The sequence below is a fragment of the Schistocerca cancellata genome, chromosome 4, assembly GCF_023864275.1.
Source record: "Schistocerca cancellata isolate TAMUIC-IGC-003103 chromosome 4, iqSchCanc2.1, whole genome shotgun sequence".
Classification (NCBI taxonomy): Eukaryota; Metazoa; Arthropoda; class Insecta; order Orthoptera; family Acrididae; genus Schistocerca; species Schistocerca cancellata.
In genome coordinates this window covers 276,726,047-276,741,093 of record NC_064629.1, presented here as the reverse complement: position 1 = coordinate 276,741,093, position 15,047 = coordinate 276,726,047, and the positions used below count along the sequence as shown (strand labels likewise).

Genomic DNA, 15,047 nt, shown 5'->3' with positions numbered 1-15,047 from the left:
AACAAACAAATTATTTCATTCTGAATTCCTTATCCCAAGGGAAAGAAGAAAGATAACCGAGTAACTGATGTCTGGTACTAGAGCAGATGACCTTATTCGAGGTCTGTTGCACTACAACCCACATCGATTTCTACATTATCACAAACACTTGGAAGCCCAATATCAAATTTTCAGAAATTTTACGCCCCACGTACAAAAAGTAAATAAACAAACTCTTCAAGCTGTTTTGGCATTTATTGATGATAGCACGTCATCACCTTTAGTTTATGTATGACTGTGTTCGGATTATTTTACTTACTTTGAGTGTCTTTCACACTGAACGTTTTGTTCTACCGAGGAACACTGTCATCGTTAACTAAGTAATGGAAACACTGTTTTCTACTATGTTTTCCAATATTTGAAACTGCTCCTCTCTGAATACCAGCTAAATCACAATCATTTTCGTACGCCTAAAGATAGCGCGTTCTATAATGTATCTTTGCTATCCAGACTTCCGCTTGGTGCGTAGGTGGTTGAATATTTCCTTCTTTATTTTATTTATTGACCTTTATCTTTCACGATACAGCCATTGCATTTGTACAGATAGCATATGATGAATGATTACTTTTTACAGTGACAGAACATTTCAAGAGCGTGTCGTATGTTCTATGATCCTGCGTTGCTAACAGATCTGCCACACAGGTCGAGAATGGGTGACCAGACTTCACAAGTTCGATCGAGGCAACTGTTGAAATTTCATGACATCTGAGAGAGTCAAAGAAAGGACGGTCTGTACTTTGCTATTTACTGTAAGAGCAGAAACGAGTCTCCACAATATGGAGTCTAAGCACATGTTTGCAAAAGCGACCGTGGGTAAGTACGGGGAATTATATTAAAGAAGACAGACACGTAAAGATTGTGTGCGAATTGGATTTCGTCACAGAGCAAATTAATGTATAGTTTCTACCTTTGTGTGCTGTTGTCTGCTCCCATTCTCGTTGCAATTCTTGCTGGTGTGAAAAATTCTGATCTCGTTACTAAAATGCATGTAGACGCACATTCCAATCCAGAACCTTACTTTATCTTTTCTACTCTCTGTATAAATTATCCTACGAGAATATCAAGAAGATTCGTTCGACCATGGTACTGGCAACACCGTCTCTCCATCCTTACCAAAAATTAGTTCCAGCTCCGTCTCAGTGCCCTCTCTGCAGACTACAATGTGACAAAAACTACATCCTATCAAAGAAAGGTCCGATTTTTTTGAGATGTAAAAGATGTTACAACCTAGTGATATCACACATTCCAGAGAAATAAATTTTTTCTACGTGGTGAGGATCGTTCGTGAGAGTGTGATTTAGTAGTGTGAATGTTTACTGAGGTATGGTGAAGCTTAAGGCGTGTTTCGGTCACCCTGTGGTAGAATGAGGTTACTTAGCAAGATCAGTGTTACAAAATGATATCCTAAATAGGATTAGGTGCTCTCTGGAGCAGTGGACTGAGGCGTCAGACCACACACTCTGTTTCTAATGCGCGAGAGACCTTCTAGACTGCAACAAAGCTTCTAGACAGACAACTCGGCGTTCACACATAAAGAGATCTGTGTGCCGTCCAATACGACACACATGGGTGACTGGTGTAACTGATAACAGAAGTGTCTCCTAGAGGTAATTAAAAAAACGTCTTTGCGGCAGTTCGTTTTATCCAGGCAGAATAATCTTGCCAGTTCAAGTACTCTAGTACGAACACCAAGGGTTACATGAGAACCGTCTGAGAACCTGTCATAATCTTGGACTCGCTAGTAGTTAAGTCTGATCGTCTGAGACCTAGGTTACAAATTCACTGTACGAATGATTCGTCAATATCGTCTCTGCGAGGGTTTGTGGGTAGTTCCTCATGGGCAGCGGTAGGCACGGGTACGGATATCCAAAAATAACGATACTGGAGACAAAAGCCTGAGCCGGGCCAATATCCATGGGTATATCCACCATAGTAATTATTATGGACGAAAGTCAGCAGCTCGTGGTCTTTTGATTAGCATTGCTGACTATCGATTACGGTGTCCACAGTTCGATCCGGGTCGGCGATTTTCTCCACTCCTGTGTGTGTGTGTTTTGTCCACATCATCATTTAGCATCATCGACGCGCAAGTCGTCGAAGTGGGGTCCAATAAAAAGATTCGCAACAGGCAGCCGAAATCCTCAGAAGGGGACCACCGGCTAAACATGCCATATGCACGTTTTTGTAGTCAAAAGTTAAAGTTCATTCTCAGCATTACAATTTTAGCCTATATGCAATATATGCGGCTGATAATGACAAATATTTTTTTTAAGTCGCTACTATTACAAATTCGGGACCGAATGCCGATATATTGGCTTTAATGCGCCGTGTCCTGCAGAGCGTAGATGCGTTGTTGACATCTGCAAAGGCGCAACATGTTCTTCTTCATCATTTTCCGCACAGTTACACGTGCTCCCTATATCCGTCGTATATTAGTAGCTGTCATGCGTCTGCGTCATACCTGTTTCGTTTGAAGTAACAGAGGTCATTTATGTAATTGCCAAAAGCTGCCAAAAATTCTACCTGAAGATTCTTCTACCATATTCCACGCATTAGAATTTTCGTTTCATGGTCTGACTCCGACGTGTGTATCACATACGATTTAATGGTTCACTATAAAATCAGTGAATCTATCAACGTTCCTCTTAAATACACTCGTATTCAAAACTTAAGGACGGAAGTAACTTCCGCATGATGTGTAACTGCCAAGTAACATAGCTCGATGAAACATGGACCTCACAAAGAAAGAACTGCTACAGCATACTACAGGATGTGACTGAAAGAAATACGCAATGAGATGAACAGAAACGACACTTTTTTTTAAAGACGAATAATACATTGAAGTCGCCGAGATTTATGATGATCCCCCGGACATTACGAAATGTGGGGCACATTTCTTGATAAGGTTCATGATTACCACGGACGGCATTGCATGCTCTGCAACGTGTTCCCATGCCGGCCACGAGGTTGATAGGAGTTCTTGTGGTAGGGCGTTCCAGCCCTGCATCAGCGCGGCTGACAAGTGTTGGTTGGTAGTTGGTGCATGTGGACATGTTGCAATACGTCTCCCCAACGCATCATACATGTATTCGACGTGATTTAATTCGGGGGTAGCAGGCAGGCCAGCCCTCGCCGAATACTTTCTCGTTCCAAGAGCTCCTCCATCTGCACAGTCCTATGTGGTCGTTCGTCGTCACCCATAAAAATGAAGTCAGAGCTGAATGGACTCCTGAAATGACGCAAATGGGGAAGAAGTACAGTGTCACAATAACGCTGATCGGTGAGTGTACCGCAACACATTGCCTGTGATACGTGGGAACACGTAATTTACCGACGGACATTGTCGAATATGGCCGTTTCACTTCCATACAAGGCCACACTCGAGACAAATACCTTCAGAAAACTTAAACTTATATTCCAAGTTTTTCGTAAATCCTGTCCTTGCTATAGTCAGTTCGCGTTTTATATTCTCTCCTCTTCGGCCATTAAGAGTTATTTTACTGCCCAAAATAACGGCCCAAATAACAAAACATTTCCTAATCTAAGCCCCTCAGCACCACATGATTTAATTCGACTACGTTCCATTATCCTCCGTTTACTTTTGTTGATGCATATCCTATGACCTGTTTTCAAGACACTATCCATTCCATTCAACTGCTCTTCGAAGTCCTTTGCTGTCTCTGACAGACTTACAATGTCATCGACATACCTCAATATTTTTATATCTTTACCCTGATCTTTAATTCCTTCACTAAATGTCTCCTTGGTTTCCTTTACTGCTTGTTCAGTGTACACACTGAACATAATCGGGAATAGACTACAACCTTTTCTCACTCCCTTATCAACTACTGCTCCCCTTTCATGCCCTTCGACTCTTATAACTGCATCCTGGTTTCTGTGCAACTTGCAAATAACCATTCCGTCTCGTCCTCATTGTCAAAAGCTTCCTCTAAATCTACAAACGCTTGTCCTTCTACCTAACTTCTAAGATAAGTCGTAGGCTCAGTATTGTCTCCCGTGTTCCTACATTCCTACGAACCCCAAATAGATTTTCCACAAGATTGGCCACTACCGTCTTATCCATTTTTCTATAAATAATACGTGTAAATATTTTGCAACTATGACTTATTAGACTGATGGTTCGGTAGTTTTCACACCTGTCAGTACCTTCTTTCTTTGGAACTGGGATTATTACATTCTTCCAGAAGTCTGAGAGTATTTTGCTTGTCTTATGTATCTGGCACACCAGATGGAATAATTTTGTCATGGGTGGCTCTCCCAAAGATCTCAGCCATCCTGAGGGAATATCGTCTACTCCGATGGCCTTGTTTCCAATTACGTCTTTCAGTGCTCTGTTGAATTCTTCTCGCAGTATCTTATTTCCCGTATCATCTTCACCTGCTTCTTCTTACCTTTCTGTAATACTGTGTTCAGGTTTGGTCCATTTATACGGACACTACATATTCCATGACAGGCTATGTTGAATTGTAATCGACCACTATGTTCCTTAGTCAATGAAATTATGAGGTCCAACATCAGCGGACGAAAGTTTAGATCAGCAGCAATGCTGCCATTAGAGATTTAGAACCCCAGCTTACCGAAAGGGTTAAAATATTTTACGAAATTTTAGTATCTGCGAATAAGACTTGGGGATGCTCGTAAGGCATTTGCGTGTGCAGATCTGACTTCTCACTGTATACGGCATACCACCCCTGCTCTCCATATTTTCGCCAGGTGGCCGACAGAACGCTTGTAATCATTGTTTCAGGTTTTGCTCTTTTACATTACACACGACAACAAGACCTTTTATATCATGACTTAAGCACAACTTGTAAACCTGAAGATGTTCTAAGGAGGGAACTGTCCAAGCACTCACTTCGAAACCTGTCCTGAAATTTTTTTTTACAGGAAGAATACACCGAAAGAAACACATTGTCAGAATTTTAACTGCCAAGACTCACTGAAAGTATTTTAAAAAAAACGGTTGCCAAATACTTAGCCCCAACGGTACCGACCGATCGCGGTGTCATTCTCAACCGATAGGCGTCCCTGGATGCGGATATGGTGGGGCATGTGGTCCTATCACTGCTCACTCGGCCGTTTCAATTTTTGTGGCCGGAGCCACTACTTCTGAATCAATTAGCTCCTCAGTTGGCCTCACAATGGCTGAGTGTACCCCTCTTGCTAACAATGCTTAGCAGACCTGGTCGGTCTCCCATTGAAGTGCTGGTCAAGGCCGAGAGCGCTTAACTTCAGTGATTTGACGGAAATCGGTGTTACCACTGCGGCAAAGCCGCTGGCAGTGTATTTCCTCCTGTAGTTACTAATTTTATATCTGGTATGATTTCCACTTACGTGTATAAGATGGCAGGCCTAGGCTTCGTTAATGTGAGTTGTTGATTCCAAATATCTCTTTAGGGCTCGCTAAGGGTCAGTACTAAGCAACAGGTCACATCAGACCATATGGAGCTGTCTGTGCAAGCAATTGATTGCGAGTCGTGTGACTTAAAAGTATGCTGTGGTTGCTGGGATGGTCTCTTTAAAACGAATACGACCAGTTTCCTTCCCTATCCTTGTACTATTTGAGCTCTTACTCTTCATTACCTCGTCTTCGATGGGTACTTTAAACCCAGAGCTTTCTCCCTTCCTCCCACCACCGTTGTGTATTGCTGCAAGCTATACCTCCAGTAGCACTATAAAACGCCTGAGCTCACTTTGTTAAAGAACTTCCTCATATGAGGAGTGCAGTAGTAGCTTAGTTGTTATCATCTAAAATTGTAATGGGTTTTTATTACGAATTTCGTTGCTCTATTCCAAAGTAATTGTTTTTGCGTATAATCTGGAAAGTAAACCCATTTATCTAACTACATATGAACAATCAGAAAATATGCAAAGTCACTAATTTACGCAATTTCATAAACATATTAAATACATTTCAGAGAATTTCATTTATCGCAGAAGGAATAAAATGTGATTTTATCTTATCTGAATGTGTATCTGAACTGACGTGTTGCTGAAATCAATTTGCTCCTGATTATCAGTTTCGTCTGTTCCTCATACGCATCGCTGTTGAGAAATTAATAATGAGTAAATGTTTAATGAGAGTAATACTCTACATTATGGTGCTCATCTAACCTCTCCCTTACAGCTAAGCTTTGAATATCAAGTATTTCCAATATCATTTAAGATATTTTATTTCTGTTTTCGTCCAAATTCATTGCAAAGAAAACCTCACTTAACGATATAAAGTCTCTTTTTGTAGCTGAGTTAATTATGGGAGTATCGGCATCAGCACCGCTTTGTCAAATGAAACAACAGTAATTTCTGCAGCCACTAACGTAAATCACAAAGAGACGTAACCAGTCGCGTTCATTCCTCCAAAATCCGACTGGTAGTTTCTGAAAAATTATAGTATTTAGAACTTAGAATTTTTCTGCATTGAATATCAAACTGACAGCTGTCTTATGTGGAAGAGTGTGGTTTAAAACAGAACTGCAGCGTCTGGCGATGGGATACCCCATTGTGACGCAGCTAAGTGAGTCTAATTACAAACATATAAGAAAGTTTAATTTAAAACGGATACTAATCACCTTTGGCTGGTTGGAGCGACACATCAACTAGAAGGCAAACATGTGGCATCTAAGGATCATGGTAACAGCTCTGCTCTTGTTTCTACCAGTGTCTTGAAAGGAAAGTGAATGTCACAATTTGAATAGGTTTGTAGAACGGGCAATATTGAGGTATAAAGACGGTACAATAATAACTTTACATGTACGTAATTAACATTATTTCCATTTCCATACACACAGTACCGAGCGAGGTGGCGCAGTGGTTAGCACACTCGACTCGCATTAGGGAGGACGACCGTTCAAACAAGCGTCCGGACATCCTGATATGGGTTTTCCATTATTTCCCTAAATCGCTCGAGGCAAATTCGGGCTGGTTCCTTAGAAAGAGCACGGCCGATTTCCTTCCCCATCTTTGAAACAATTCGAGCTTGTGCTCCGTCTCTAATGACCTCGATGTCGACGGGACGTTAAAGCCTATTCTTCCATCCTTCCTTCCTATCACACTTACAAAGCAAGTCTACATCAGGAACAGCAAAGAAAAGGGAAATCTCAAAAGAAGGTCTCCATAAACACTTCAATAGAATTTTATATGTCCCATCAAGTGTTCGGAAAGTTCACCAACCACTGCAGTATCCGTTTACAGACGCTAATGCCAGGACTTCCACACAGATTCAAGAGAGTTCCTAGATATTGTTGCACATGCTGCAAGAAAACCTAGTTTTAAATTCTCTTAGGTAGTTAGAGCTTGTGGGTAGACTTCGTCTTTGAGATTATCAACTCCGTATAATGGCTCTGAATGGCCATTCAAAACTACCGACCACCGTGTCATCTTCTACCAATGGCGTTATTCGGATGCTGCGTGGAGGAGCATGGGCTCAATACACAGCTCTCCTGCTCATTGTCAGCGTCCCAGACCCTGGCGCCGCTCCTTCTGTCTCAAGTAGCTCCTTAGTTGCTGGGGCTGAGTACACCCCGTTCTAGTCTTCCCAGTAAACTTACTGGCCAACTGATACCGCCTTCATTTCCTATCCTGTGACCAGGAAAGAGTTAGGTGAGTATCTTCCTAGCTGCTAAGCAGATGTGAGCCGGGAACTCATCGTGGTAGTATCACTGACACCTACATATTCCAAATGCTCCTTCCTCTACGACAGTCTGTTGCCTATTAATGTTTCTTCAGAGAAGGAAGGACCAACAACTTGAACGTTCATATTCCTCTGTCTCTGACGTTCTACATACCTCAGTCAGTGTGGATTCTCGGCGGCCTCATAGTGACTTTTCGCAACTTCAATATTCCACGATTCGTAAAGATTATTTCGTCGGTAAAACGAATTCTTTGAAGAAAGAACTTATTGTCCTAATGTCAGATCCGAAACAAGAGACACAATTATATGTGTCTTCTGCCACACCGCTGGTTAATCTGCTTGTGAAGTTGCTACATCCCTCTCACGCCTGGCTCGTAATATAGTTATTTAGAAGGAGACACTTCATCCATGAGCAGTGACTTTGGTGGTATACGATTATACTGAGAGAATCTATTTCACTGAGTGAGACAACGTGAGGTTACGTCGTTCTTAGGATAAACTCCTGAACAAGCATTTCGACAGTATCCTATCTGCAGTGTGTTGCAGTTCCTACTAATGATGCCCCTCGCAGTACGTGCAGCTGTCATGCTATAAACAGATAAAGTGTGGCGTCTGATAGAATTTCGGTTATCTACCATTAATAAATGAAAAAATCTGGATGACATCGCGTTGGATTTATAGTAAAAAAAATACATGAACTTTACAGTAATACGGTAATGCTTTACAGTAATACAGCTCTGTCGTTTCCAGTATGCTCATTCCGAACCACCGGGCCATAATAATCTGTCCTTTGTCACAGTCACTTATGTCAATGAGTTTCTCGATTTGCAGCGCGTATCGTGGCTAGAATGATTCCGCAATCGCCTCTGCTCAGCTTATATACTTTTCTTGCCGCATCACGTGGTCGCATATCCACCATGGGGAATTCAGTCTCTCCCTGGGCGGTGATTATAATGATCTAGCTCATCAGTAGCTAGAAAATGGAAAAAGATTACAAGAGGGTGCTGAAAAGTAACAACTCTGAATTTTTTATGTGAAAACATCTAAAGTTGTTTAAATAAAACAGACTCTATTAACAATCTAAATCATTATGCTTGACGTTTACATATTTACTTCTCAACATAATCACCCTGATGACGAACACATTTCTCCCAACGAAAGAACAGTTTATTGATACCATCACCTTAGAATGTTTGAATTTGTTAATGGAGCCACAACCTCACCCCTGCTTGAACTCCTTCATCACTATCAAAGCGAAGTCCTCGGAGAAGTTCTTTATGTTTTGGAAAAAAGATGAAAATCGTATGGGACCAGGTCGGGCCTGTATTGAGAATGATCGAAAACAGTGAGTCCAAGGCGTTGGATTATTGCACATGTCGCAGCACTCGTGTGGAGGAGAGGGTGCGCCATGTCTGGGCGAACTCGTCGAATTTAATTTTTCAATTTTCTGACGGATTACAACTCGCTGTTTCTCACACACCGACATAGTTACGTTACACGCCGCCATATCCCATGCTACAGTTCGGAGCCCTCTAGCGACAGAGGTTTGCAACTTGCGAAGCGAAAGTCCCTCGAGAAATATGCATGACATTTAATTCCTCAACCGATATTGAGAACAGAATAAAAAATTCAGAGTCATTGCTTTTCAGCACTCCTTCGTACACTACTAGCCAACACAGAGGTATCTGCTGGATAGTGTCGAAGCGTCACTAACTTACTTGGCATGCTAAAAATCTTGTTTGTTAATCACGCTCTGGAGAAGTACGTGTTGAATTGCCGCTTAAGTGCATTAAGGACAGAGAAGGCCCACGCCCCCCGGGTCGTTTCTCACCACTGCCTTCCCAACTCCTTCTCGCGTACGCCCTGCCCCCTCCCACCCCCTTTCCTGTGTCGTCTCCCCCCCATCGGCTCCCCACCTTTTTTTCCCCTCATCGGTCCGGGTCCTCCCCCGTCTGCCACTGCGTCTCCTCTATAGTGCTGTTTTAAGTGCGTGTTCAGTGTTGCGTGTCCCCTGTAAGTGTTGCGAACAGACACCATACTGTCTCTAGGTGTTCTTTTAAACTGTTGCGAACAGAAACCTGACTGTCGCCGTGTTTTTTAATTGTGCCTGTCTATTTACTATGTGTTTTAAACAGCATCACCGACCCTTTGTTTTTATAGTCTCTTCGCAATTTTTCTCCTTGTTCCAGTTTTAATCAGCCACCGTTTTACTGCCTGTTTTTATTTTCATGATATCTCCTAATTCTGTTTTTAACTTTTCTGTAGGCTGCAGAGCGGCATATTACGCTGCTCCCAGCCCGCCCCCCTCTGGGGGGGGGGGGGGGGATCGAAGTCCAGTAAAGGAAAAAAAAGAGAAGGCCCACCGTCGATTAATAATAAAATTCGGAAACTGCTGAGGAAGCAAAGGATTGTTGCACTCTCGACTGGAAATGTCGGCAGGCAAAGTTAGTAGAAATTCGTGCATCTATAAAAAGAACGATGCGCGATGCATACAAGAATTTGCACCATCATACCTTAAGGAAAGATCATGTCGAGAACACGAAAAAGTTCTGGTCCTACGTAAAGTCACCGAGCTGGTCGAATGCTTCTATCCAGCCACTCGTCGACCAGTTTGGTGTGGTAATAAAAGGCAGAAAAAGGAAAATTTCAAGATCAAAATCATTCAGCCAGGAGGAGCATACAGACATAGCGTCATTTGATCATCTCACAGATTCTCGTATGGAGGACATAGTAATAGGCAGCCTTGCCTTAGAGAAGCCATTGAAAGAGTTGAAAACAAATAATTCACTGCGTAGGGATGGAATCCCAATTCGGTTTTACAGAGAGTACTCTTCCACATTGATTCCTCACTCAATTGCATTTATCGTCAGTGTCTCACTCAGCGCAAAGATCGAAGTGTCTGGAAAAAAAAAGCTGAGGTGACTCCTGTAAATAAGAAGAAGAACGGACACACAAAATTACAGACCAATGTCTCAACATCGGTTTGCTGCATAATTCTTCAGCATGATCTAATTTTGAATACAATAAATATCATCGAGACAGAAAAGTTTCTGGTCATAAATCGGCACGGATGTAGAAAGCATCCTTCGTGCGAAACTCAGCTAGCTCATTTTTCACACGATATCCTGCGAACCATGGACGAAGCACAACAGGCAGGTACCACATTTCTAGATTTCCGGAAATCATTTGACACAGTGTCGTACCACAGACACTGAACATTGGTCCCAGCATATCGAATAGGTTCCCAGACAGGTAAGAGGCAGGAAGACTTCTCAAGTAGCAGAACCCGGTTCGTTGTCCTCGGCGAGAGTTCATTAACGTCAAGAGTATCGTCAGGAGTGATCTCACGGATAGGATGAGCAACAATCTGCAACTGTTTGCTGATGACGTTCTAATGTAAGGGAGAGTATTGTCCTTGATTGACTGTAGGAGGATACAAGATGACTTAGACATAATTTCTATTTGGTGTGATGAAAAGCAGCTTGCTCCAAACGTAGGAAAACGGAAGTTAATGCAGATGAGCAGAAAAAACAATCACTTGGTGTTCGAATACAGTATTAGTGATATGCTACTTGACACCCTCAGATCGATTGACTATCTGGAGGTAACTTTGCAAACCGATACGAAATGGAACGAGCACGTAAGGACGGTAGCAGGAAAGGCGAGTGAGCGACGTCGATTAACTGGGAGAATTTTAGGAAAGTGTCGCTCACCTATAAAGGAGACCACGTATAGAACGCTAGTGCAACCCATTCTTGAGTACTGCTTGAGTGTTTAGCATCCCCACCAAGTCAGATTAAAGAAAGTCATCGAAGCAGTTCAGTGGCGGGCTGCTAGATTTGTTACCGATAGGTTCGATGGACACGCGAGGGTTACAGGAATACTTCGTGAACTCAAATGGGAAGACCACATTCTTTTCGCGAAACACTATTGAAAAAATTTAGAGAACTGACTTTTGCAGCTCACTGCAGAACGATTCTAGTGTCACCAACACACATTTTACATGAGATCCGCGTAGACAAGATAGAGGACAAGATAGAGAAATTAGGGTTCGTACGGAGGCATATTGATAGTCGTTTTTCCCTCGCTCTATTTGCGAGTGGAACAGGAAACTAAGTGACTAGTACTGGTATAATGTACGCTCCGCCTTGCAGCATACGGTGACTTACGGATTATGGATGTGGATATATTTCGTAGCTCGTCGTATATTCTCAGTGACTGTCTCTGCCATTTTCTGAGTGAAATTCAAAATTTGCTGCATTGTAGCAATATCACAGTTGTGGCCAGTTGTAATTAAAGCTATGACTATTTGGTGCTCCTTCTCAGGATCATCTCCGATATACATAGAGTGGTCAAAAACAAGCTTGTAAGAGTCGCAGGTATGCTGAGCTGAGAATTAACTGTTAAGAAACAAATTCATTGAAGTTAGCCAACACGGCGATTGAGTTCGCAGGCTCAAGCGATCCGCCAGAGGCGGTATTGCTAAACGTGTTCTTCGTTTGCTTTTCGAAACGTAACAAAAGACCGATACAAGAATAGTCATGGGACAGTAGCAAGGATCGAACCCAAGCCAAAGGCTAAGTTGTTTAGTGCGCTATCAGCTACGCTATGAGAACAACTGATACTAATTGTATCTGGTGGGCGGCCGGCCGCGCTGGTCTAGCGGTTCTGGCGCTGCAGTCCGGAACCGCGGGACTGCTACGGTCGCAGGTTCGAATCCTGCCTCGGGCATGGGTGTGTGTGATGTCCTTAGGTTAGTTAGGTTTAAGTAGTTCTAAGTTCTAGGGGACTTATGACCTAAGATGTTGAGTCCCATAGTGCTCAGAGCCATTTGAACCATTTTTGTATCTGGTGGGCCTCTTGAATTTGCGCGTGGAACGGCCTGATTGTCCAACGTCACTGCTAATTAATTCGGAAATGACGTAACGTATCAATTTTTTTGTTTACAATTATTTCTCAGCACAACCTACCCTGCAACACCCTTACAAGCTTTTCGGACTGTTTTTACCACCCTCTGTATCCCGTATGTCAAAGTGCAGGACACCACCTCAACTAGCGATCCGCTCCTCGCATCATCGAGCAGCTAAAAGCACAATACGGCTCTGCTCATGCTCTGGCTGGCCTTGAGAACAACCCCCAGTTACAGTCTGGTAGCTCTATAAGCTACTGCACTAGAAAATATTCTAATATTTTCATCTTCATAACACTTAAAAAATCTAGTTCGAAAATACGTGAAAGATCCAATTATGACAAGATACCTTGAAACGTCCCCTTAGAAAAATTTATACACGACTGTGCTTAAACTGACACACAATATTTTTAGCGCAACGGAATCTGACTTTCAGAAATCCCTACAAAGAAATGGCCCTGACTAACATTAACCTGTACCTTTCACAAATCACTTACCTCACCAAAAATCTTCGTTACTTGAACTACTGCAATACAGCGAGCGCCACTACTGCCAGCTAAATAAAAGATTCAAACTACGGAAGGCACTAACTACTGATAAGCATAGTTAGCAAATGAAAGATTTTAATAGAGAACAAACAATGTATTTACCTTAATAGTGTTGAAAAATCATAATATACATAGCAGTTCATGACATCCAGTATTGGAAATTTCAAAACTCCGCCATCTCTCTCCCCACATCCACCACTGCTGGCGGCTCACCTCCAACTGCGCAACGCTACGTGCTGTTCACATCCAGCTGCCGCTGCCCAACACTACAATGGCAGACAACAATGCAAACTAGTCACAGACTGCACACAGCACAGCCAGTGATTTTCATATAGAGCGCTACGTAACATTGCCAATAAGAAAACCTAAACAGCCTACTTACAACCTTACGAGGTGGCACATGATGTGGGTGGAAACTGTTTACGTGCAAAATGCGAACTACTGAAGTGTCTTATTCTAGAAGGATGCGCTACTTCTCCGGAGATAACATGTGGATTATACGTAACAGCAGCCAGAGCGTCTGTTTCGTTCTTCCTTCTCTTTGCACGACTGGTCCTTATTCTCTACGTAGCTTTCCAGTACCAACTTTTTTTGTACATTTTCTAAATTGTCATTCTTGTTCGACACCGTTTCTCAGGATACCTTTGTGCGTACAATCCAGTTGTTCTTTTGCGCCCCTTCTCCATCCTCCTTAAACAAGTACAGAATTTAATTTCCGTTGGTTTATGAAAGACTTTTTCCACTGTAACCAGCACTCGGTGTACATGTGAACTACACAGACAAAATAAGAAGCTACACTTCGTCTATGCCCCTTTTATACTGGTAGGGCGATGGTGCAACACACTGTTTCCTCCTTATCAAACGTGACATATTTTCATATTCGTGTACGAAATCACAAACACTGCATAACACAGTCATCTGCTTGCTGTTCAAAACAGATAAAACGTAAATTCTAAATATTTTAACTTCTTCGAAACTGTTGATCGGGTTTTGGCGAGTAAAATGAAGTTGAACTGGTCTTTTTCAGATCTACGACAGTAACAGCAGAAATTTGTATAGCTGTTGCATTTGAAAAAGTGTGAAGTTGACACAATTATTTCTGCCATTAATAATGCTGTTGGGCAGTGACAATTTTCTCAAACTGTAACGAAGTCGAAGCAGTATTACGACATCTAAACCGGTTCCAGCTTAGCTGAATCACCCTGCTATACTATAACTGAGGTGAACAACTTAGCTGAAAGAACCAGCTTCTTTCTTCTTTTGCCTAGTCTTTATCCCGTGTCTTCACGGATTAGGCATGTTAATTATTGGATTTGGCAACGTTAGTGGTAGAGGGCAGCTGATTGCCCTATCCGTCGCCACCCCTTTCCTCCGGAAGGAATTTACGTTTTCTAAATGTTTTGGGAATTGCGTAACTGAAGCGCGACAAGGGTACCAGCCCGCTGTTCACCAAGTCATATGTGGCAAACTGCCTAAAAACCACATCCATGCTGCCGGTTCTCCTGATCTACCAGACGCCTGGGCGCCTCCCCGAATCCCAGAAGCGGCGTTCTAACGCGCGCGTCTATCCGGGTGGGGTAGCTGAATCACCCTGCTATTTATTAATATGAATCATCGTCTGACTCATTCAATGTTACCTCTTTCTTATGTTCAGATGTACAGTACGCACATAATTATTTGTGTAACTGAACTACAAAAAAAAGTTATGTAGCTTTAGTTTTTCGAGATGATAATTAAAACTGTATGACTACCCATTGTACTTGTCAGAATAAAAGATCATTCCTGCTCTCTTTACATCAGCAAAAATTACAACATGTGACCTTTAGATTTTATTATTAATGACACTACACCCTACAGTACCACATGTCGCCTATCTGACTGAAGTTCCGTTTCTGCAGTA

At 42.3% G+C, this 15,047-nt stretch overlaps 1 protein-coding gene across 1 annotated transcript in view; it reads left to right on the top strand.

The window, feature by feature from the left end:
* The window catches only part of LOC126183499 (DNA damage-regulated autophagy modulator protein 2-like), a 238,448-nt gene that overhangs the window by 29,369 nt on the left and 194,032 nt on the right, over positions 1-15,047 (top strand). The gene's annotated exons all lie outside the window — the stretch shown is intronic.